Here is a 25,072-nt window from a genome sequence, read left to right as displayed (position 1 = left end):
ATGCACAAGGTGTCCTGCTTGAAGGGAGAAGTGTTTTTTCAATGAATTCTAACTTTATTGGGGGCATATGGCACTCTATATTGGGGTAAAAAGTGAATTGGAACTGCTGCTCTCAGTCGATGTAGGCCTCCATAAATGGCTAGACGCTGCACTCTTGTGGGTGAAAATGGTAGTGACAGCCCAGCACAGCAAACCATCGATAAGACCCAGCCTGGAACTTTGTCAATGATGTAACTTTATTAAATATGCGGGATAAAGCACTCTATTTGTGGGTAGAATGTGCACAAGGTGTCCTGGATGAAGGGAGAAGTGTGTTTCAAAAGAGTACCTGAACATTTCATTACCATCTGGGTGGGCAAATTCTAGATGTGATTTTTTTATTCCTATACATCCCTAGAAAAGTCTGGGGAAATGCCTATTTTAAGTAGATAATGTATAATTTGTATATTTAAACTTTAAAATTCTGAAAAAATTACTAAGTAGCTAAGTAAGCAATCTAGCTGACTATGACTGGAAACGAATTGATTGATTGATTGAAAACTTTATTAGAAGATTTGCAGAAGTAGGTACATGAAAGTACATAATATTACATACAAGGTCAACTAACAGGATAAAAACCCAAGAAAGCCACTGGCTTATTTCAATTGGGGTCCTTGATACTCAATTCATTATTACATGTAAGACAGACAAAAAACTAGTACTATCTACAAGATAATACAGACAAATAACTAGTACTATCTACAAGATAAACATGCATCCAACATGGGAAGAACAATACAACAAAACATAAGGTATGTACAGCGGGTAGGACAGGTGGGGACATACACCACAGGTGGGGGCGGGGGACAAAACACAAAGTATGTACAGTGGGTAGTTCGGGCAGGGGGACAGACATATAATATGTACAATGGGTAGTTCGGGCGGGGGGACAAAACAACAAGTATGTACAGTGTGTGGTCATGGTGGGGGGGGGTACAAAAACACCAGTAGATTTAGGCGGGGGGGAGGGGGGGGGGGGGCGACATAATAACATTGCGTTTGCTCAGAGTGTAGACCAGGTAGGGGGGTGGGACAAAACAACTAGTATGTGCAGAGGGTATTTCAGGTGGGGGGGGGGGGGGGGGGGGGGGTGTGGGAGACATAACAACAAAACAACAAGAATATATAGAGGGTAGTCCAGGTGGGGGTGTAGTCTTTTAATTTGATTTTTGATTTAGAGGGTCCAGTTACGGATTGCAGCCTCCTGTAAATGTTTTTTGAGAGTGGTTTTGAAGGTGGGCAGTGTTCTGCACTCCTTTAAGATTATAGGAAGGGCGTTCCACATTTTTACTGCATAGTTTGCAAACGAGTTTAACCCCTTGTTTGTGGTGCAACGTGGTTGAACGTGGTTCGTGGAGCTTCCTCTGGTATTGTATTTGTGGACGTTGTTCACTTTTTGGAAGTATGTTGACAGGTACTTGGGTGTCTTTGTGGTGTAGCGTATCTTGAAGACCAGGCCCAGTGCAAGCTGCTGCACTCTGTCAACTACTCGTAGCCAATCAAGGCTCAAAAAATGAGCAGCGGTTAGATGTGTCCTAGGGTTGAGGCCTAGCAGAAGCCTAACCAGTTTATTTTGGGCTGTCTGGAGTCTTGTTTTTAGGGCCTTTGTGGTTCTATAGTACCATGATGTTACGGCATAGTCGAAGTGGCATTGAATGAGAGCTCCTGATAGGGTCCTCAGTGTGTTTTTACTGACAAGTGAGGATATCCTGTACAAGAATCTAGTTCTATGGTTAACTTTTTTGATTACTTTTGCTGCCATTTTATCTCCGGAAAGATTTGCCTCTAAGATGGAGCCCAGGTATGTAATATCCTCTTTTCTTGTGATAGTAATGTTACCCACTTTTATATTGTAATTTACAGCCTTTCTGAGTTTAGATGGTACTATCCAGTTAGAATTATAGATGATCTAGTTGTGTTTTCCTGCTGGTCTCGCTGCCTGGGTTTGAACAGACTTGTGGTGACTAAAAATGGCTTTAAAAAATGCCTTTCCACCAAAGAATATATATATATGCCATATATATGCGATATATCATACCTCCACTATGATTCATATGCCCTAACCGTTTTTTTTATTTTAAAAAATATGCTATGTGGAATGGAGTGTCTGCTCTTGGCTGAGGGCTTCATCACGTCTCGTGCAGTATCAACCAATGAAAATGTGCAGGGGCGTGGACAACATGCTGCATACATTACTGATAATGCATACATTACTGATAATGCATACATTACTGATAAAGCGAAAGACAATGTTGTTTTCACCTAGCTATTCACATAGAATAGTTTGTCTTTGTCATTGTCAGATGTGTATGCAAATATAGGGGCGTATCTTAGACGCACTCTACGCATTTTCATTGGTTGATACTGCGCGTGACGTGGTAAAGCACTCAGCCAAGATTACCTGAACATTTCATTACCATCTGGGTGGGCAAATTCTAGATGTGATTTTTTTATTCCTATACATCCCTAGAAAAGTCTGGGAAAATGCCTATTTTAAGTAGATAATGTATAATTTGTATATTTAAACTTAAAAATTCTGAAAACAATAAATGTACCCATCCATGGGTTTAGGGTTAGGGTTAGGGTTATACATTATATATAATTTGTATTGTAATCTGTAAAATATACAGACTTTTCCAGAATAGAAATCTAATCAGTAAAAACTAATCTAAAACTAATCTAAGCAAGCCTTTAGAATATGGATAATAACACATACAATACATACAAATCTTACTTACTCCTCTTACTGTAGGCTATTGTCTTTATATAATGTGTGCATATAATGCACTTTGAATTGCCCTTGTCGTATGAAATGTGCTATACAAATAAACTTGTCTTGCCTAAACCCTTTTGGAAGGTTTTGTTTATGTCCAGGTTTCACACATCTCTGTAGTTACATGTTCAGTGAGTCTAGTTGCTGGTGACCGCTAGGACCATAGGCAGATGCCTTGTTGGTAAGTAATTTGTTCAAAGCAAAAAAACAAATAAAGTGTGTGTTTACCCCCTCAAATAAATTAACTTAGCCCCAGTCAGATCCATATTTAGAGGTAAGTTACCTCAGGTAACTTTAGCTAGCAAGCTAGTTTAGAGTTAGTGGTAATGTTTATCTAGCTAGTTACTAAGCGTCCTTATTACATTTATTTTGAACTTATATTCTCAATTGACTTTCACATTGATCTAATTACAGTTTTTCCCAATTGCTAATACACAAAAGCCAATTCTCTAAACCAAATGACAAGTTCTCTAAACACATTTAATAAAACTAGCTCCCATTTGCCAAAACCATAAACACATTTCACATGAAGACACAATTCACAAAACACAATCCTCCTTTTCTCATAAGTCTAAACACATTTAGTCTTGCTAAAACACAAGTTGCAAAAAACTCTGCTCAAATTCTCAAATTAAAGCTCATGTGATGCAAAATGCTTGCCACAGTCAGCAAAATTTGAACACAATGAACACACCTGGCTTCATTCATTAAGCATAACGACTCAAAATTTAAGACACTTGTTGCAAATGATTGTGGTGTGTGTGTGTGTGTGTGTGTGTGTGTGTGTGTGTGTTATAGTTCCATAAATAAATAAAAAAAACATCACACCCTGAACATTGTTTTCAGTGAGTATTGTTGTGTGTAATGGATCCTCTGTAGTGTTTGCATTGAGTTGTGATACAGTACAGTAGTGGACATGTTACGGTACATGTGGGAATACAGTACATGTGGGAAAACTAGGGTTAGGGTTAGGTGCTAGGGTGCTAGGGTTAAGGTTAGGGTTAGGATTAGGGGTAGGGTTAGGGTTAAGGTTAGGGTTAGACATGCCAGCATGTACCAAGTCACCCTAGCACCTAACCCTAACCCTAGTTTTCCCACATGTACCATATTCCCACATGTACCATAACAAACATACTGTATTTTCTGTAGATTTACATATTGTTCATATGAAACACACACACACATCTATGAATGCCCAATACTCTACAGTGATATATTCTGAGAACAGATACTGTAAGGTTTCTAAAAATGTGCTTTGGCAGTTGTGAAAAAAAAGAACATTCTCAAACACTGAACATTGTTAAACATTTTTTTATTAATTTTGCCATTTAGCAGACGCTTTTATCCAAAGCGACTTACAATTACGAATTACAGGGACAGTCCCCCTGGAGTAACTGAGGGCTAAGTGCCTTACTCAAGGGCACACTAGTAGTGGTGTGGTTTCAGGCGGGATTTGAACTCACAACCTTCCGATCGGAAGTCCAACACACTATCCACTAGACCACCACTACCCCCATTGTGTTTTCAGTTGTTTTGTTGTAGTCTGTAATGATGCATATAGTGTTTACATTTTTGCAGGCTTTGAGCAGCTGTTTTGGTGTGAAAGTTTGAGTTTTGAAGAGAGAAGGTGTGGTTTTGCTTATGTAGCTTTAGAAAAGTGTGTTGTGTTTAGAGTTTTGGGGAAATGGAGGGAAGTTTTGTGAAATGTGTTTTAGCAATTGAGAAAAACTGTATAATCAAAGCTGTAAAGAAAATACAGGTGATGAACAAGAATAGAAATGAAAGAACCAAACTAAGATTGTTTTCGCCAATAGCTATGAAATACATCTCTTAAAAATGTCTGCAAATGCTGAATCACAAAACACGGACGGAATGTACACTGTTTTCACTGTCACTGTCGAAATACAGTATTATGTCTGAAAAATCTCAAATAATTCTGAAATAACACTGGCTACAATTGTATGTGCATGGGTATGCCTGTCTACACAAAACATGAAGCACAGAATGTGACAGTGTGTGTACCTCAAATGTACTTTTTGAAGTTGCTGCATACTTTCTGTACAGAGCAAGAACATTAAGAAATGGTCACATCTAATGTCTTCCCAGGCAATGCATCTAGTCTATTTCATTTCATTGTATATATTCTGCTAATATTTTCTAGACATGTCAATATGATTACTGCAAATAGTGAAAATACCACCGCTCATCCATTATCAGACTTTGCTGAGGTGCTGGAACTGAAGAGTGTCAATAGAGTGCAAAATAACAGTCACTCAAACACTGTGCAAAAAAACAGTTTATTGTGAGCTTTCTGTCATATATGATAGGAATATGATTACTGCAAAAAATGCACCAAATCATTTTATTTTGAACGTGTTCTTCACCGTTTTGAACACAGTATGTTAACAATGAAAATATGTCAACTTTGTCGCTTTTACCACGTCACGCGCGGTATCAACCAATGAAAATGCGTGGGGCATCAACCAATGAAAATGCGTGGGGCGAGGACAACATGCAAGACACGCCCCTATATTTGCATACATTACTGATAATCGGGGAAAGAATGAAAGCTTGAATGTGGAAAAGAAAGAATGAATGTGGAAAACAATGTGGAAAACAATGTGGAAAAGAAAGAATGAATGTGGAAAACAATGTGGAAAAGAAAGAATGAATGTGGAAAACAATGTGGAAAAGAAAGAATGAATGTGGAAAACAATGTGGAAAAGAAAGAATGAATGTGGAAAAGAATAAATACATATAGAAATGTATTGCGTTATACTGTGTGTATTTGTATGTGTATTTGTTCATACATTCATTTATGTGTCTATATATTTATTGTTAATTTTGTCAGACTTGGTCCTCCATACAGGGGAGCCACCCCTCCTAAATGTCGTTGTTTGGTATGGAGGACCAAGTCCGCCAAAATTAACAATAAATATATAGACACATAAATTAATGTATGAACAAATACACATACAAATACACACAGTATACCGCAATACATTTCTATATGTATTTATTCTTTTCCACATTTATTCTTTCTTTTCCACATTCATTCTTTCTTTTCCACATTGTTTTCCACATTTATTCTTTCTTTTCCACATTCATTCTTTCTTTTCCACATCCATTCTTTCTTTTCCACATTCATTCTTTCTTTTCCACTTTATCAGTAATGTATGCAAATATATGGGGGTGTATCTTGCATGTTGTCCACGCCCCTACGCATTTTCATTGGTTGATACCACGCGTGACGTATGAAAGCAGCGACACTGTTATTACCACAGACGGGTAAGAGAGTCTATAGCCTCGTTCTCTCACAGCGTCTTTCTCCCTATAATTTCCATGGAATCCCAAACTATGTCTATGACATCCCAAGCTATTCCCGTGTTGTCCCCTTTCACACATGTCGGCAATGGTCTATACTAGTCCATCAGCACTGTATGGGAGAACTTGGTGATAACCACAATACCAGTTGACTCAATAACGCTCCGTGCACACCGCGGACCGTGACCCACCGTTCTGGCGCAACCTGGTGGGATGGACTTGACGTACTTCAACGTGCGATGCAGATGCAAAGCTCTACTCGTGTTGCTAGCGAAGTTTCCCACAGAAGTGGGGGAAAAAACGTCAGATCAGATATATAAACGGGTTATTTTGATAAACTGGACACATTTTGTGAATATATATATGGTTACTTTCTCGCCTGAAAACTTTATAAAATGACATATTAACACTTGTAGAGCCAAATTACAGATTTTAGCCAATGGCGGCCAAAATTGAGGATTTAAAATCTGAGGCGAGAGCTGAGGGCTTCATCACGTCTCGCGCAGTATCAACCAATGAAAATGCGCAGGGGCGTGGACAACATGCTGCATACATTACTGATAAAGCATACATTACTGATAAAGCGAAAGACAATGTTGTTTTCACCTAGCTATTCACATAGAATAGTTTGTCTTTGTCATTGTCAGATGTGTATGCAAATATAGGGGCGTATCTTGGACGCACTCTACGCATTTTCATTGGTTGATACTGCGCGTGACGTGGTAAAGCACTCAGCCAAGATCCAGGTACTAACACGGCCCAACCCTGCTTAGCTTCCGAGGTCGGACGAGATCGGGCGTATTCAGGCTAGTATGGCCGTGAGCAACAGTACCATGACCCAAAGCATCCATAATACCCAGCCTGGAACATTGTTGTTGATGTAACTTTATATGCGGGATAAAGCACTCTATTTGTGGGTAAAATATGCACAAGGTGTCCTGGATGAAGGGAGAAGTGTGTTTCAATCAGTGATGCCGGTAACGCGATACTAAGTAACGTGTTACTCTAATCTGATTACTTTTCCCAGTAACGAGTATTCTATCGCGATACTATTTCCAAATCAGTAATCGGATTAAAGTTACTTATTCAAGTGACTGTGCGTTACTATTGCGTTACTACCTCATAACTTAGGCTAAATGCAGTATTTCTTTGTAATGTTCGATAGTAAACAAACATTTATTGCTTTTCTCGCGTCTTGGGGAGTGATGTCAGTGATCACGTTTTCAACACGAGGTGCAGCAGAATCGCTCACGTGTATCACCACGCTGATTGCACAGTGTAAACTTTGGAAGCTACTTAATAGCCAACTAGGTTGCAGTCAAAAACTCAAAACCAGGTCTACAAACATCAGCATAAAATCTGGTGATTCTCTCCTTACAGACAAGCTGGATGTGGCTAAGTGCTTAAACACTTTCTTTACAACCATAGCCACTAAATTAGTTAACAATCTACCACCCCACTCAGGGCGTTATGGTGTAGAGCACATCCGTGCGTTCTACAATAAACTGGGTGTACGCAATGATGATTTTAAACTCTCCATGGTGTCAAACGATGAGGTGTTTAAAAAGCTAGGCGCTCTACACTCAGAAAAGGCCACGGGCCATGACAATATTCCAGCCAGATTTCTAAAAGACTCAGCTGCCTCCATTACCCCAATCATCACCCACATAATAAACCTCTCCATCAAACAGGGACACGTCCCCCTTGACTTTAAAATAGCAAGGGTAACCCCACTGTATAAAAAAGGAAGCAAATTAGACCCAGGCAACTACCGACCTGTTTCTATTCTTAATTCCATCTCGAAACTTATGGAAAAAATAGTTTATGAACAGGTCGATAGGTACCTTACCGAAAAAAATCTGATGTATGAATTTCAATCAGGATTCAGAACATCCCATTCCACTGACACATGCCTTCTCTATTTGAACGACCACATCAACCATGAGGTGGACTCGGGCAAGTACTGCGGCATGGTCATGCTGGACCTCCAGAAGGCCTTCGACACAGTAGATCACCACATATTGTTAGATAAACTGAAAGCAATTGGGTTCGATAGAACATCGGTGAGCTGGATGCAATCCTACTTAGAGGGGAGGGAACAGGTGGTTAGTGTGAACGGAACACTGTCCCCCCCCCTCCCAGTGACCTGCGGCGTTCCACAAGGAAGCATATTGGGACCTTTACTGTTCCTAATATATGTGAATGACATGTCATCAGCATGTAATTGCAATTTGTTCCTGTTCGCGGATGACTCGGCTCTGCTGGTCTCTGACAGGGACATATTGCAGGTGGAAAAAGCGCTAAGCACTGAACTGAGTAGAATCTGCATCTGGCTAGCTGACAATAAACTATCAATACACCTAGGTAAAACTGAAACCATCCAAAACGGATCCCCATCTAAACTCAGAAAGGCTGAAAATTTTAAAATAAAAGTGGGTAACATTAATATCACAAGAAAAGAGGATATTACATACCTGGGCTCCATCTTAGAGGCAAATCTTTCCGGAGATAAAATGGCAGCAAAAGTAATCAAAAAAGTGAACCATAAAACTAGATTCTTGTACAGGATATCCTCACTTGTCAGTAAAAACACACTGAGGACCCTATCAGGAGCTCTCATTCAATGTCACTTCGACTATGCCGTAACATCATGGTACTATAGAACCACAAAGGCCCATAAAACAAGACTCCAGACAGCCCAAAATAAACTGGTTAGGCTTCTGCTAGGCCTCAACCCTAGGACACATCTAACCGCTGCTCATTTTTTGAGCCTTGATTGGCTACGAGTAGTTGACAGAGTGCAGCAGCTTGCACTGGGCCTAGTCTTCAAGATACGCTACACCACAAAGACACCCAAGTACCTGTCAACATACTTCCAAAAAGTGAACAACGTCCACACTTACAGAGGAAGCTCCACGAACCACGTTCAACCGCGTTGCACCACAAACAAGGGATTAAACTCGTTTACAAACTATGCAGTAAAGATGTGGAACGCCCTTCCTATAATCTTAAAGGAGTGCAAAACACTGCCCACCTTCAAAACCACATCACCTGTGGTGTATGTCCCCACCTGTGGTGTATGTCCCCACCTGTCCTACCCGCTGTACATACCTTATGTTTTGTTGTATTGTTCTTCCCATGATGGATGTACGTTTATCTTGTAGATAGTAATAGTTATTTGTCTGTATTATCATGTAGATAGTACTAGTTCTTTTCTTATGTCTGTCTTACATGTAACGATGAATTGAAAATCAAGGACCCCAATTGAAATAAGCCAGTGGCTTTCTTGGGTTTTTATCCTATTAGTTTGACCTTGTATGTAATATGTACTTTCATGTACCTACTTCTGCAAACATTCTAATAAAGTTTTCAATCAATCAATCAATCAAACAGAAGCGTATAGCCTACACAATGGAGCGAGAACAGAGATATGCGTTAAATAGCTGGAAATATAGGGATTATTTTGAGTTTGTGTCAGCAAAGGATGACAAGAACATAAATGTTCGTTGTACACTCTGTGCTGGAAAGAAAATATTGTCCTGTGGTAAAACCACAACATCAAATTTAAAGAAACATTTGGAATCTCAGCACAGTCAAGCTCGCGGAGAAAGTCCCAGAGACCGCGGCCTCGACTTCTGCGGGAGGTCCCACACCGCTCAAGCAACAAAAGCTGGACTTCAGTAGGCCTACAAAATCACAACCTGTAAGTGTGGGAGAGTTGAATAAATTGGTCGGGCGGTATGTTGTAGAGGAAATGCTGCCCATAAACACAGTTGACTCGCCCTCTTTCCGTGCCATCATTAACAAGATCCCCACTACTACCAATGCCGAGCTACCTCACAGAACATCTTTTTCTTCGTACTTAGAGAAGGAGTATGCAGAGATGGAAAAACATCTGAAGGCTGCGCTGAACGAGGTCGACTATGTGTCAACTACAGCGGACATTTGGACAGCTAACAATAGGAGCTATATGGGAGTAACGCTCCACTGGATTAGTAGATCCACATTAGACCGCAACAAGGCTGCATTGGCGTGTAGGAGAATCCGCGGTAGACACACGTATGATGTTATTGGTGCAGAAATCGAAAACATTCACTCTTCATATGGACTAATCAACAAAGTAGTAGCAACAGTGACAGATAATGGATCTAACTTTGTCAAGGCATTTCAAGTCTATCAGCCTGCTGTTACAGAGTCCGATGATGAGACGGTGGAGGAGGCCACGGATGATGTCACTTTTTTAGATGTGTCAGAAATCCTATCAGCTGAGGATGATAGTGATGGCCAGCTGATTCTTCCCCCGCACCAAAGGTGTGCTTCACATACCCTCAACCTTATTTCTACAAGTGATGTGGAGAAGTACATCACTTCCAAACCAGAGAGCAAGGCTGTGTATAGGAGCAGCACAGCAAAATGCACAGCTCTCTGGACGAAAGCAAGCCGATCTACCGTTGCGTCAGAAACGGTGGAGGAGGTTAACAAAAGAAAGCTCCTGGTACCGACATCCACAAGGTGGAATTCCTTTTACGAAGCCATAAAGAGAATCGCAGAAATCCCCATGAATGAGCTGACTACTCTGTGCAACAAGCTGGGAGTGAAGTGCTTCAAAGACCAGGAGTACCAGTACCTGCATGAGTACTGTACCGTCATGAAGCCTCTAACTATAGCACTGGATATCCTACAAGGTGACTGTCCGTATGGGACTTTACTGCCCACACTTGAAGTCCTGATGCAGAAGACCCTTGCTGTGAAAGACACCCTATCCAAGATGACTGCAGGCCTTCCAGATGCCATAGTGCAGGTATGCTATGTTGTTCCATCTTAAAGATAAATAAATACATTTTCATTGCACTATTCATGAACATGGAGCAGAGTCACACCATACTGCAGTATGTAGGTTGTCAGTTGCACAAACTAATTGCATACATAATTAGTAAATAAAGGTATAAATAATAGACCTTATAGGCTACAACTAGATAATAATAAACATATCAAATTATATCTTTCAGGCTATCCAGACTCGTTTTGCCAGTGTGCTGGACAACAAAGATGCCCTTCTCGCAGCTGCTAGTTGTCCAAAATTCAAACTCCGATGGCTGAGAGATGAAGGTAGGAGGGAGCAAGTAAAGGAGCTTCTCACAGCAGAATGTCGCAAAACTGCTCCTGCAGCACAGAGCCCTGCCAGTGTACCCACCACGACTGCCAACCAAGGCGAGATGGACTTTTTTGCTTTTGAGGCGGAGCCAGAGGAGACCTACTCGGCAGAAAAGGAAGTCATGGACTACTTGAGGTCAGGGCATGAGCTTCAGATTCTGAATCAGTATCCAAACATTAAGAACATTTTCTTGAAGTATAACACTCCAACCCCATCTAGCGCTCCTGTAGAGCGGCTCTTTAGTCTGGGAGGTTTGGTGCTCACGCCTAGAAGGAACAGACTTTCTGACAAGAGGTTTGAGAAGCTTCTGTTAATGAGATACAACCACTGGTTTACTCGCCCCTTTCCACTGTTTCACTCATAGTGTGTTCATGGCCTCCATAGCGTGTTCATGGCCTCCATAGCGTGTTCATGGCCTCCATAGCGTGTTCATGGCCTCCATAGCGTGTTCATGGCCTCCTTCCAGTCTTGACAGCTGAGTTCACTCTTCATTGATAAACTCAGACTCACCCAGTTTAGGATTAGGATTATATTAGGATCATATCTGAATGGTCAGGGTAGGTTTTAGGTTTTGTGAAACCACTCCTTGCTAGTTACTGTGTTAAATAAAGATTATATTTATTTTATTGTTTAAAAACAAGTATTTATGTTGGGCGAGGCAAAGAAAGACTCTTTATTTTGTTGTTTTAAGTTATTGTTTAAAGTTTAATTATGTAATTTAAGTTACTGTTAAAATAAAGTGAGTTTTGGCAAAACCAGTTTTCATTGTTATGTTGCGGGGGGGGGGGGGGGGGGTCGGGTGCCTAGGCAGCTGCCAATAGTAACTAAAAAAGTAACTAGTAATCTAACTTAGTTACTTTTAAAATCAAGTAATCAGTAAAGTAACTAGATTACTTTTTAAAGGAGTAATCAGTAATCAGTAATCAGAATACTTTTTCAAAGTAACTGTGGCAACACTGGTTTCAATGAATTCTAACTTTATTGGGGGCATATGGCACTCTATATGGGGCTAAAAAGTGAATTGGAACTGCTGCTCTCAGTCGATGTAGGCCTCCATAAATGGCTAGACGCTGCACTCTTGTGGGTGAAAATGGTAGTGACAGCCCAGCACAGCAAACCATCGATAAGACCCAGCCTGGAACTTTGTCAATGATGTAACTTTATTAAATATGCGGGATAAAGCACTCTATTTGTGGGTAGAAAATGCACAAGGTGTCCTGCTTGAAGGGAGAAGTGTTTTTTCAATGAATTCTAACTTTATTGGGGGCATATGGCACTCTATATTGGGGTAAAAAGTGAATTGGAACTGCTGCTCTCAGTCGATGTAGGCCTCCATAAATGGCTAGACGCTGCACTCTTGTGGGTGAAAATGGTAGTGACAGCCCAGCACAGCAAACCATCGATAAGACCCAGCCTGGAACTTTGTCAGTGATGTAACTTTATTAAATATGCGGGATAAAGCACTCTATTTGTGGGTAGAAAATGCACAAGGTGTCCTGCTTGAAGGGAGAAGTGTTTTTTCAATGAATTCTAACTTTATTGGGGGCATATGGCACTCTATATTGGGGTAAAAAGTGAATTGGAACTGCTGCTCTCAGTCGATGTAGGCCTCCATAAATGGCTAGACGCTGCACTCTTGTGGGTGAAAATGGTAGTGACAGCCCAGCACAGCAAACCATCGATAAGACCCAGGCTGGAACTTTGTCAATGATGTAACTTTATTAAATATGCGGGATAAAGCACTCTATTTGTGGGTAGAATATGCACAAGGTGTCCTGGATGAAGGGAGTAGTGTGTTTCAAAAGAGTACCTGAACATTTCATTACCATCTGGGTGGGCAAATTCTAGATGTGATTTTTTTATTCCTATAAATCCCTAGAAAAGTCTGGGGAAATGCCTATTTTAAGTAGATAATGTATAATTTGTATATTTAAACTTAAAAATTCTGAAAACAATTACTAAGTAGCTAAGTAAGCAATCTAGCTGACTATGACTGGAAACGAAGTACTATCCAGTTAGAATTATAGAAGATCTAGTTGTGTTTTCCTGCTGGTCTCGCTGCCTGGGTTTGAACAGACTTGTGGTGACTAAAAATGGCTTTAAAAAATGCCTTTCCACCAAAGAATATATATATATATATATATATGCCATATATATGCGATATATCATACCTCCACTATGATTCATATGCCCTAACCCTTTTTTTTATTTTAAAAACATGCTATGTGGAATGGAGTGTCTGCTCTCGGCTGAGGGCTTCATCACGTCTCGCGCAGTATCAACCAATGAAAATGCGCAGGGGCGTGGACAACATGCTGCATACATTACTGATAATGCATACATTACTGATAAAGCGAAAGACAATGTTGTTTTCACCTAGCTATTCACATCTAGTTTGTCTTTGTAAAAATAATTTATTCTGGAAAAGAATAAATACATATAGAAATGTATTGCGGTATACTGTGTGTATTTGTATGTGTATTTGTTCATACATTCATTTATGTGTCTATATATTTATTGTTAATTTTGGCGGACTTGGTCCTCCATACCCCTGGTGTTAGGAAAGAAAAAAAAGAAAGAAAAAAAAAACACTTTTAAAAAAAATCACAAGAAGGGAAGGAGCTGGTTTACATAAATAAAGGCTATGTACACTATCCACTATACTATACTGTACAGATAGACGACTAGGGTTGTCATATTGCACAATAGTGTTATTGCACATTTATTTAAAGTGTCGCAGTTTGCAGGCTTGAAATGTACATATTTGTGCGTCAGCACTACACCTGATTTTTTCAGTCCAGCAGCTGCCATCAATCCGTCCAGACTGTCCAGGGCCCAGAACCTAGGTCTTTGCTGTGTTCAGGGCCTGGACGGCCCTGTGGTAGAAGCTGTTCTTCAGTCTGTTTGTCCTTGCGGCCAAGGTCCTGAACCGCCTTTTCGAGGGCAGCCGGGTAAAGTGTTCGTACCCAGGGTGGGTTGGGTCCCTGGAGATCTTGGAGGCCTTCCTGAGACAGCGTGTGTTGTACAGCTCTTCCAGAGAGGGGAGGGGGGCGCCGGTGATCTTCTGGGCTGTTCTCACGACTCTCTGTAGCGCATTTCTCTCCGCGGTTGTGCAGCTGGAGAACCAGTTGCAGATGCCGTAGGTGAGGATGCTCTCCACTGCGCCGCGGTAGAAGGTCACCAGTATCTCCTGCTTGCTGTGTTCCTTCCTGAGGACTCTCAGGATGTATAGCCGCTGTTGTGCCTAGCTAGTCTAACCTTGATATCTCGTTACGTTTTCCATTGTACTCACACACATTGTGTTTATAACAGCGTGTTTGATGTTTCTGTTCAATTCAATTACAGCTCGTCAGCCATGATTTCTGATGCCCCGTAAAACACGAACAAAAGCGTTTCTGAACTCAGAGAAACCCTCACTGTCGTTCGTGGAGCCGCCACTAGATGGAGATATACACCATGATGTGCCCCAAGTGCGACGTGCACTCAATCCCAAATCCTTTCTGGCAGAGGAGCAACGACCGAACAGCACAGCCAGCACTTCCTGGGTAATCCCACGACGGGGCGTGAATTGTGATAGTCACTCAATCAGAACATTGTTTATTGTAATTGACTGTGGCTTGTGTTTCTGACCTCTGCCCCTGCTCCATATGACCATCTTAAAGTCTTCCACTTTGTCACTTTCAGGTGAGTCCACAGTTTGATCTGCTACAGCTCCCTGCACCCAAAGCACGCCAAAGAAGGTTAGAAGTGCCTGTCAGCATCCAGCTTTCTTGACAGGAGTACTCAATTGTCCCGAAAAACGAGCGTCTGCCAGTTCCCCTCGTTGTCCTTTGCGAAGAAGACAACAGCCGCCCAATCTCACCAACCGAAGCGTGCATGTGGAACGAGGGCCGCGAGATCGGCTGTCGTGGGCCAAGGGGATCAGCAGGACCTACGTCAGGTCCAAACTAACCATCGTACACAAGAAACAGAGACACCGAAACGGCGACAGTCTCTACAACCTGGTCTCACACGGCAGCCGTCAGGATTCGACGTCTGTCGTTCGTCTCCAAACGTCGAATTCCGACGAGAAAACGAGCTCTGAAAGCGCAGGGGTGCGCCTGTTATGTGCGCCTGTCGGGCTGCACGCCACATTTTGAGATACAAGCGCTTCAACGTTCATTCATTTGGAACTGCGAGAATGAGTAACGTTAGCCCGATTGCACTTGCATTAATAAAGCGTTATATAAATATAATTAATTATTATTATTATTGCCTACAGCTAATTGTTACAAGGTGAGAGCTAAAATAACATACGTGTAACGTTAGCCAGCAATAGCTAGACTAGATATATATAGCTAGATATAGTCACTATATAGTCTAAATGCAACCTGGTCTCACACGGCAGACGTCAGGATTCGGATGTAATATTAAACTCCCATATTTATTCTTTAAACAAACAAATCTGGGGGAGTGGTCGGAGTTAACGAGATATTGTTCCAATCCATTACCTGGCCATTACCTGCCTGTGAAAAGTATGAAAAGTTTGCATTGCCTAGCGTGTAGGCCCGTGAGAAATTGAGAGCATATAAATCACTAGATGCCTACAACTACGCAATCTGTGGTCATGTACAGTACATCAAATACCATGACATAGATTCTAAATAAGAACAATATTCCATTTGCTATTCAGATTCCCGGGCGGCGTTATTTGCCGATGTCCGTATACAGATTCCGGGGTGGCGTTATTTGCCGATGTCCGTATACAGATTCCGGGGTGGCGTTATTTGCCGATGTCCATATACAGATTCCGGGGTGGCGTTATTTGCCGATGTCCGTATACAGATTCCCGGGTGGCGTTATTTGCCGATGTCCGTATACAGATTCCGGGGTGGCGTTATTTGCCGATGTCCGTGTGAGTCGTCCGCGAACACATGCGTCTTCCTCTTTGCTGGATTTGTCTGCTTGACTGCATCACGTTGTTTAATTATAAATAAGAACAATATTCCATTTGTTCATTTGCTTTAATGAAATGACTCTGCGAAATGACAATAATTAAACAAGTCCTGAGCAGGGCGAACGCAGGTGTAAACATTAGAACAGTAGTCTATCTATTTCCCTTTCCGGTGCGTGCACCTAAACATAATATGACCGTAGTGCAATATTCCCTAGATTCAGACTTTTATGTCTTGAAATCAGAAGTCCTCCCAAGCCAAAGACAAGATAGGTTGTCTTACAATCCGTGCGTTTAATTGCAAACTTCCACATACAAAACCGCCACTTCACCGAAGCTCTCCTTTCCTCAACGCAACACCCGCCCCCCCCGTGACCTCCACCAATCACAGGAATGCATTGGCACACAACACAGCTCACAGTAACAGTGCTAACATTGAATTTCTGAGCATTAATTGCAACATTAATGAACATATTATTACACAGTTGCTACAATACTTTACCTGATATAAAATGGGCGGCACATGCACAAGCATTTTTTTTTATCTTGTCCTCAGTCCAGTTGACGCCGCCTGTTGCTCTGAAATGGTCTGATCCTGATGGAATTCGGTAGAACTTGAGTCCGATAGTCGTGGAATATCGATTCTGACAACCGAACACGCAACAATCAGACATTTCTTTATGCTAGTAGCCGTTGTAAGCTATTTTAAGCGTACCTAACTCTATGGAGGGTGGATCGTGCCACATTTAAATGCAATACACACATCGGAATGCAATACACACATCGGAATGCAATACACGTGTAACACTAAATACAATGCAAAAATACGGCATATTTGTGCCAAAATAAAATCAATGTGTATTACATTTGAGCGCAGCGTATTACATTTGGTCATGAGTGTATTCCACTGAGCATGTGTATTACATTTGGTCACGAGTGTATTCCATTGAGCATGTGTATTACATTTGAGCGCAGCGTATTACATTTGGTCATGAGTGTATTCCATTTCGAGTGTCGGTGGAAGAGTTTGAAGCAGCGGAGACAGGGTTGCCAGATGGGCTGTTTTTTTGTGGATTTAGCTGTTTTTAGACTGGTTAGGCTCGAAATTGTCAATCCCATCTGGCAACCCTGAGCGGAGCGTCTACAGATAGTATGTTTACAGATATCGCACTGCTGGAGATGCACTCCACACGTTCTTAAAAGAAATAAAGCTTTATTGTACTTAAAACAATATTTTGTATGTGTTTTTTGAGAGTTCTTTACATCAAATTATATACATCATGTCAGCTGTGTGCCAATCAATCAGGGGGGTGGCACCTGGGGTGGCCAATCAGATTTCAGGGGTGGCACGTGCTACCCCAGGCCACCCCCTGGACACGCCCCTGGCTGCACTTGCATTAATTAGTTAGGCCACATCATTAGTTAGGCCACATCATTTTGAGATATAACCAACGGAGAACAGATTTTAATAGGCCACATTTTGAGATACAACCAACGGAGAACAGATTTTAATAACAACAGCAGAAACAATTGTCATCTTCACTGTTTTATTCGCTGTCAATAGGCCTATCAAACTAGGCTATTTTACAACCCGACGGCAGTGCGCTTCAACGTTCATTCATTTGGAACTGCGAGAATGAGTAACGTTAGCCCGATTGCACTTGCATTAATTATAGGCTACATTTTGAGATCGGTCGGATCTATTCATACAACAAGGGACACAGCACTTTCCCGTTTTCCCCATATTGTCAGGGTATTTGAGCCTCGGAAAAGCGCTATATAAATATAATTTATTTATCAAAGTGGGTGTGGCTTAGACAGTTAGGGGGAGTGGCTTGTATCAAAGTGGGAGTGGCTTGTATCAAAGTGGGTGGAGCTTGTATCAAAGTGGGAGTGGCTTAGACACTTAGGGGGAGTGGCTTGTATTAAAGTGGGTGGAGCTTGTATCAAAGTGGGTGTGGTTTAGACAGTTAGGGGGAGTGGCTTGTATCAAAGTGGGTGTGGCCTGTCGGTGGGGCCGAGCCGAGTCGGAAAATATCTGAACCGTGTCTGTGGCACCTACGGTTGCGACGCTAAAGTCCTTTAACCTTTAATGTCACACTAGACTAGGCCCAAAAGCCTGATTTAAAGTGCTGGGGTACGTTTGGGCCCAGGGAACGGGCTGCGAAAGAGTCACACTCACCAAACTTGACACACTCCTTCCCCTTCATGGGACATTGTACAATTTCAACTTTCACCCTCCTAGGCCATTCCCTAGAGGCCCTGCACGCGACGCGGCGGACAACTGTAGGGAGGTTCTAGTGCTTGATGTGAAGTGCCGTTTGGAATGAGACATCTTCTCACACGTACAGGCACACAACGAGTACAACATGTTGCATTTTCATGCCATTAGGCAACTTGCTTCCTAGCATAGCAGGTCCATTTGGACTTTGAAATACCTCCATGACTTTATATGGCCACTGTGTGTGTCTGTGGAGAAAAGGGTACGTTTGGGCCCAGGGAAGGGGCTGCGAAAGAGTCACACTCACCAAACTTTACACACTCCTTCCCCTTCATAGGACATTGTACCATGTCAACTTTCACCCTCCTAGGCCATTCCCTAGAGGCCCTGCACGCGACTGCTATATATTAGCAGGGACCTGCTATGCTAGGAAGCAAGTTGCCTAATGGCATGAAAATGCAACATGTTGTACTTGTTGTGTGCCTGTACGTGTGAGAAGATGTATTTTTACAAACGGCACTTCCAATCAAGCACTTTCCACTTCGTCGCGTGCAGGGCCTCTAGGGAATGGCCTAGGAGGGTGAAAGTTGACATGATACAATGTCCCATGAAGGGGAAGGAGTGTGTAGAGTTTGGTGAGTGTGACTCTTTCGCAGCCCGTTCCCTGGGCCCAAACGTACCCCAGCAGGAGCACCTTTCAGTCAAAGGGCACAGACCTATGAACAGTGGCGGGCGGTGCATTTCACACCTAGGCCTTCAGTGATGTCCGACACATTCCTACCTGAATTATTCTACCTCTTAATACCATCGTTATGACGCCATGGCTCTAGAAACTAGACAGAAACACAGTATAACCGGGCGTTGCATCACCTTAACATAGTCAGACAAGTACAACAGAGTTATATTAATATTTCCGAAGCATTTTTAATCAATAAATCCGCATTTACAATGAAGAGTGTTAAACTAACATCTTTAAGATCGCTACATTACCCACGTCTGTCGTCTCGTCCACCATAATAGCGACAAAGGGTGCCTTTTTAATCTCCATTTTGATCTCTTCTTCCATCACTTCAGCAATAGCAAAAATCAGGTCGTTTTGTATTTTGCCTGACGTCCCAGTAAACACTTTGTTTGTGGACAGGTGGTAATGTAAATCTGGGTTGTTTTCAGCCAGAAAAGAAAGAAGCTCAACGTAGTTTCCTCTGTTTGTGGACTTGGCGCTTTCATTGTGTCCCCTAAATGAAAGTTATTGTTTACCCAAAAACAGGACACAATCGATCAGTATTATCGATCAGTCAACGAAAGCTTTCGTTGTGAGGCTCCGTTTCCCTGCGCACTTTCAAAAGTTTCACATCTACCGGCATAGTTCCGCATCTCAATAGTGAATATCAATAGTGCGTAGCAATAGTGCGTAGCAATAGTGCGTATCCAATCAAAAGACGTGCTGGGTGCTGACATCATTGAGCCTTACAGCAGGCGCCGTTGTTGCTTTTGCTCGCATCTACGTAGGTTTACTAGGAACGCCACATGTTTTCTCGTTCCAACGTTAAGTTACAGGTCGAATCCGCAGCACCGTTTAATGTGAAGGCGGGCAGATTTTTGAGCCCCCTAGCAACACATTTTGATTGGATAAAAGCTCTAACATAAAGGCCAGCCCTCCAAATCTCAATCGGAGACTGGAAGCAGCGCAACCAAGAGGAAAGCTATGAAATGAAGAGAATAGACTATGGGGAATCATTAATACATATTTGTGGAAAATATATATTAAAATAAAATGTATATTCTGATGATGTTTAGGCCAGCAGAGAAGGCCTTGCTGGCCCTGACGGCACACCACTGCCTATGAAGGCCTCTAGGGAATGGCCTAGGAGGGTGAAAGTTGACATGGTACAATGTCCCATGAAGGGGAAGGAGTGTGTCAAGTTTGGTGAGTGTGACTCTTTCGCAGCCCGTTCCCTGGGCCCAAACGTACCCCAGCACTTTAATTCAGGCTTTTGGGCCTAGTCTAGTGTGACATTAAAGGTTAACACTAGGAAAGCCGTGAGGTGTCATCGGGCACCAGTGAGTACAAAAAAAAGTCTACCTTTGCACTTGATCAAATGTCAGGACCCTCCTTTCATGACTTTTCCTAGATATGTGCGTTCTACCACCCAGAATCTTTACATTTTCAAAATCGAGTTAGTATAAAGCGATTTTGCAGTATTTCTGTGTGTGCCTGTGTATTTGCCTTGGGATTCGGCTGCCATCTTTTTCTCCAAGGCTGCAATTCTCTTTTATATCAGCAGAGGTAGCAAGGGGGCACACACTGTGCTCAACCTTCAGGCTTCAGTGCTGAATTAGATACAGTGGATAAGACTGATATTTGTAACATAATGTGTTTATATATAGGCTATATATAGCAATAGTGATACATAAGATATGTATATGTACAGACAGTTATGAAAATGATAAACTGTACAGTATGTCTCCCAATCCCTTCAGATTTGTTTGAGCTGAGTTTTTTTTTTTCACAGCGGGTTTACCCAAGTTCCATGCAATAGTGATAAGATATTATGATATGTGTAGCCTATGTACAGTTATGAATGATACACAGTGGTGTAGTCTAGTTTTTTCTAGTGGGTATACTGTGATTTTGCCCTCCCAGTCAGAGCAACACCTGTCCCGTAGCGACACCCCATAAGCACCACCACACTCACTTATGCATACAGTATGCATCTACACCGGTGTTTGCTGCCTTGGGGGGGAGGTGGCATGGACTGTACTTGTACATCAAGCTGCCTCACGCTACAGAAACAGGAGATAGGCTCCTGCCCCTTAAGGGCCGTTAGGCTCGAGAACCATCGGTTCTCAAGGCTACTTATGTGGTCTTGACTACATGTCCACTTTCTCACCTGGTTCTTGCTGTCTCTCTGGTGTGCCGACACTATCCTGCTCTCTCTCATTCTCTCCCTCTCTATCCTCCTCTCTACCTCTTTTGCTGTCAACCAAAAGGCAAATATAACAACCAGAGTATTTATAATTTAATAAGAGGTATACATTGAATTCATATCAAATCAAGAGGAGGTTGATTTGGCAATCGGCCAGCTGAAGCACCGCGAGGTGGTCGGCAGAGTCCAGGAGGGTAGAGCAGGCCTTGGAAGGGGCGAGACTCCCTTGTTCTGGTCAAAGGCTTCCAAAGAAGATCGAAGAGCCATGGTGGTGGCAGAAGTGGCAAGAACTGAGCAGGAACGCCTTAACATAAAGGCGGTGTCCCAGGGCCAGCAAGGACGCTGGACGTCATGGGAAGGTCTCACAAACAGGCCCATGTCATGGTCTGACCTGTGGAAGATCCCCCAAGCTAGGCTCAGCTTCCTGATCAGAGCAACATATGACACCTTGCCTTGTCCCCGAAACCTCCACCAATGGTTTTCTGCCGAAGAGACCTGCCCCCTTTGCAACACCATCAATGCGAGCCTCCAGCACATCCTGACAGGCTGCAAGACAGCGCTGTCCCAAGGCCGCTACACATGGCGACACGACCTGGTGCTGAAAAAGCTGGCAGAGGTGGCAGAGTCATGCAGACAGGAGGCAAACAGCAGACCTTCCGCTCCAGACAGACATCCCATCCAGTTTGCAAGGGCTGGAGAGAGAGTCAAACCCTCCCGTCAGAGAGATACAGCAAGACTCCTCGCACCGGGTAGTGAGTGGACCATGAGGGTCGACCTGGGGAGACAGCTCCAGTTCCCCAGGGAGATCGTGGAAACATCGCTCCGACCAGACCTGGTCATGTGGTCAGAGGCTTGCAAGACAGTCCTTCTGGTCGAACTCACTGTCCCTTGGGAGGGTGGTTTGGAGGCAGCCAACGAGCGGAAGCGAGCCAAGTATGCAGATCTGGCGGCGGAGTGCAGGGAGGCTGGCTGGAAAGCCGTTACGTGCCCTGTGGAAGTGGGGTGTAGGGGCTTCGTAGGTTCCTCAGCTGCTCGCCTACTCCGTGACATAGGATGCACAGGAGCAAGGCATCGGAAAGTCATGAAAGAGTTGACTGAGGAGGCGGAGAAAGGCAGCTTCTGGCTGTGGCTAAGAAGGAAGCATAAGGGTTGGGGGGCGAACAACACCTAGGGCATCAGCAGGGGGTGGCAGGGAGAGATCCCTGCCATCGCTCCGCCACCAGGAGATGTACTGGGGTTAAAGGAGCGAAACGTCAATGACTGGTGGTCCCCAGCTGATGACCCAGTTAGGCCCACATAGGTGTTCAGCAGGGGAGGCTGGTTCATTAGGGGCAATTGGACAATGCCCCACCAAAGGGAGAAGAGAGAGATTTTTTTTCTATGACTTCTAGACAGTGTTGCTTCTGAATATCATAGTCCAATCAGCTAGTGTTCTGTGGAGTATATCATAGTCCAATCAGCTAGTGTTCTGTGGAGTATGTTCCAATCAGCTTCAAGTCCCGCCCCTTTCAGGGCAACTTTCAGTCTACTCGAAGTTGCACTAGGCTGTTCTCGTAGACTTGCATGTAAAATCTATTTTGGTAACTTCAGGCCATTCGGTCATTTGTCTATGGGGTTTTGGGACATGCACAAAGAATCGTACGTGCTTACGTCATGTCCGGCGTAGCTTTAGACGAGCTAGCCAATTAACCTTCATTTCAGATCACGTTCGTTCACCATGGCAATGGCGGCTAGTAATGTTCTGAACAACTCGGTTGAATCTTTAAAAGAAACACCGTTCAGCCGTCGTAGCAACCAGGATAAATTAACAGTAAAGGAATTAGGACCACCCAGACCAAATTTAATTATAAAGCAAGTTTATACAAAGGCAGGGAAAATTGGAAAATCGTATAACCGAGGATTTACGAGGGGTTGGTATGAGAAGAAAACATGGCTAGCGGGATGTGAGGTAACAAATGCGTTGTTCTGCTTTCCCTGCATGTTATTCCATCCTAGTGCGGACGCATGGACAAGTACAGGTGTCACAGACATGCACCATTTGTCTGAAAAGGCAAAAAAACATGACCTGTCAAAGCTACACATGGCTAGTTGCATGAAGCTTCAAGCATTCGGGAGGGTCGACATTGCCACACAGTTGGATGAGAGCTACAGGGTCGCTGTGCGTCGTCACAACGACGAGGTGAACAAAAACCGACATATTCTCTCCCGTCTGATTGAGTGTGTGAAGTTTTGTGGGGTGTTCGAGGTAGCTTTGCGGGGGGAAAATGAAAATGACTCGGGTTCCGGCAACCCAGATTTTTCGTGGACTGGTGGACTTGGTGGCATCGATGGATGAAGTGTTTGAGGAACACTTGAAAACAGCAACAGTCTTCAAGGGAACGTCAAAGACTGTGCAGAACGAGCTGTTGGATTGTATGCTGTCAGTCATCAGGGAACGGATTATGGAGGAAGTGAAGTTAGCCAGATTCGTAGCAATCCAAGCAGATGAGACCACGGATGTTTCTACACAGACTCAGTTGGTGCTTGTGCTGAGATACATAGACAGGAACCATGCTGTCCAAGAACGTTTTTTTGAATTCATCCCCATCTTGAATGCAACGGCCGACTCGATCGCTACTGTACTGCTGGAGAGACTTGGCAGCCTTTTCACTGAAGAAGAGAAAGGTAATGTCGCCCCCTCCCGGTTGTTTCAGTATTAAGAATGGAAAATTATGTTTATTTATTTATTTTGTGTTGTTTCAATATTAAGAATGAAAAAGTATTACTACTGATGATACTGAAATAATTATTATTAGTGTAGCGTTCCCGTACGGGGCCTGTTAACAGCTCCTCCCTTGGTGTTGTGGTTAGCGAGCCGAGGCCGGCGGTTATGCGGGAGATCGGGGTTCGACTCCCGCATGGGGCGAGCTACACTACCAGTTCCTCGTTCGTTACATTATTATTAATTAATTGGATTATAATATAATAGGACTGTAAAGTGTTATAACATATTAGTTATTAGTTAGAATCCTGGCCCACTCCAAAGAAAGGTTTTCTTTCACCAACCACCTTGTGAGTGCCACGCTGCTCCAAGGAGAGATGTTCCAACAGCACTGCCATGCATTCCCTGTTGAAGCTCTGAACACCACTGTCAAGGCATACCCCATGCTGAACCAGGTGAAGCTCAAGACTGAGCTGTCCCTTGTCTATGAGAGTGCTGAGTTCAAGGGCTGCTCTGGTGCACTGGCACTGTACCAGGTTCTACACAGTTACAACCTCCAGGAGACTTTCTCTGAGACTGTAGCTCTGTTGAACATCCTAATTACTACTCCCATGACAACAGCTGAAGCTGAGAGGTGTTTCTCGACCCTTAAGAGAATCAAGAACTTCCTGCGAAACACAATGGGCCAGGAGCGCCTGAATGCACTGGCCATGCTTTCAATGGAGAGGGAACTAGTCAGGAAGATGCCTGATTTTAATGAGAGGGTCATTGATTGTTTTGCTGCTTTGAAAGAGAGACGAGCTAAATTTCAATACAAGTGAGCAGTATGTATGCCGTCCATATTTTGTATTTTGTAGTATGTAAATAGTTTTATCCATCCATTGCACATTATCAGCCCCTGTGCCACTGCTCTTTATCCTGGATTTGCTGCACCTAAAATAAAAGATGTGATAACTGAATACCAATGGCTGTGAGAGTCAATTTATTTAAGCCCGCTGA

The sequence above is a fragment of the Nansenia antarctica genome (genome assembly GCF_963989245.1).
Source record: "Nansenia antarctica genome assembly, chromosome: 8".
In the NCBI taxonomy this organism is placed as follows: domain Eukaryota; kingdom Metazoa; phylum Chordata; class Actinopteri; order Argentiniformes; family Microstomatidae; genus Nansenia; species Nansenia antarctica.
Note: the sequence above shows the minus strand (reverse complement) of the source record.